Source organism: Octopus bimaculoides, chromosome 12, assembly GCF_001194135.2.
Source record: "Octopus bimaculoides isolate UCB-OBI-ISO-001 chromosome 12, ASM119413v2, whole genome shotgun sequence".
NCBI classification, from domain to species: domain Eukaryota; kingdom Metazoa; phylum Mollusca; class Cephalopoda; order Octopoda; family Octopodidae; genus Octopus; species Octopus bimaculoides.
Window position 1 is genome coordinate 58,598,650 of NC_068992.1, and position 2,184 is coordinate 58,600,833.

Consider the following 2,184-nt stretch of genomic DNA (forward strand, 5'->3'; position numbering starts at 1 on the left):
ATATATATATATATATATATAGATATACATACATATATAAAGTGTATATGTATGTGTGTGTGTTTGTGTGTGTATAAATGTATACATACACATATACATGCATACATATATATACATGAACCTTTATATATGCATATATATATATTCATGTATATATGAATGTATATACATGCATATACACATGAATATATATATTTATATGCATACGCATTATTATATTTATGCATATGTGTGTGTGTATATATATATATATACAGTGAGAGAGAGCGAGCGAGAGAGACACGTACATACATACATACATACATACATACATACATACATGCATACATACATGCATGTATACATACATATATACATATTTGACTTTTCCATCATGTTTTATAACTGATAGAAGTGGGAATGTCATACGAAAGACAATATTTAAATTACAATATTATAACTTACAGCATTAAGCTATTACTCTACAAGATTCAGTTAGTTTCTTCCAAGAATTAGCTAGTTCTTACAGTATAAATTTATTACCTTGCAATATTAAGTTATTTCATTACAAATTTGTTATTAATTCTTTCTTTATAATTAATTCTTTCTTTATAATACTGAGTTAATTTCTGAACATCTTGAATAAGTTCTTTAAGTAATTCCTTAAGTAATTCGCTACAATATTTATTTTAATCTTTATTTTCTTACATAAGGCGGTGAGCTGGCAGGACCGGTAGCACGACGGGTAAAATGTTTTGTGGCACTTCGTTCGTCGTTACATTCTTAGTTGAATTACCGCCTAGGTCGATTTTGCCCTTCATCTTTTCAATGGCGATAAAATAAAATGCTGGCCTGGTGCCGAAATTTGAAACCGATATTTATTTTTTACAGTTATTTCCACCTATGTTCAATTAAATTGTCTTTACTTTCACTATTCCTCCTTCTTCGTGACAAATGGATGACTTTTTTGCTAATATCACGAATCCTGTTGTTTTTTTTTATTATTTTAATCATTCTGTTCTTTTTATGAGTTTGTTTTTGTTTTTTGTTTTTTGCAGGAGTTGACTTGTCACTGCTATTTCACCAGGCACGAATAAATCGTACTGCGACACTTTGATCTTCAACCAGAACACCAACAAAATAGATAGATAAACGAATAGATAAATATACAAATAAACAGCAAAAAAAAAAAATCAACACAAAAATCTAAAAAATAAAATCATTCGACATCATCATATATTATTTACAGTTTACCTGTGTCTTCTTCAGCCAGATCTTAATCATTTTCCAAGAAAAAATCTTCTATTGTATATTCTAGTTGCGTTATCTTTGAGTCTTTGAATCATCATAACACATTTAACTAAGCAGTTGATCCATGGTTTAACTTCTTCCTTCGAAACTTTCTCACAGATTTTAATATATATACATATATATGTATGTATGTATGTATATGTATGTATGTATGTATATATAACAATGAAAATGAAAATAAAAATTAATGGAAAAGGGAGAAAATAAATGATACATATATTTTTTAAAATCCACATTTGATCTACGATATGTTATTATAGTGAGTTTGACCGCTCTTCCATCTTGATCTGCCACCCCCACCTCAATCTCCTATCGTTAAATGTCATTCATTTGATCCTCAACTCTGTATCTGCAGCCAGATCTTATTTTTTACTCCCTCCATCGTTCACGTGATCTGAAAAAAACAAACAAAAAACGCTCGCTTTTGATCCGCTACCATGTTAAATACATCATCAGCAACATTATTAAAAACAGCGATAGCACAGCGATGAAAAGAACATCATTATCATCATTATCATCATCATCAACATCATCAACAGCAGCAACAACAACAAAAACAACAACAACAACTACTACTACTACTACTACTACTACTACTACTACTACTACTACTACTACTACTACAAGAAAGCCAATAAGTAGACGAAGAGATGTAAAAGAAAACAGACAAAAACAAAAACACGAAACAAACAGACCCCTACGTTACCCAGCCTCCTTTTATCGTTACCATCTCACTCTGATGCCCGTAAAATAATAATAATAATAATAATAATAATAATAATAATAATAATGATATAACAATAATAATAATAAAGGAAATATATCTTCACACTCACGTGCACCCCCACTTATATACACATATACACATATTTCTGTATATATATATATATATAT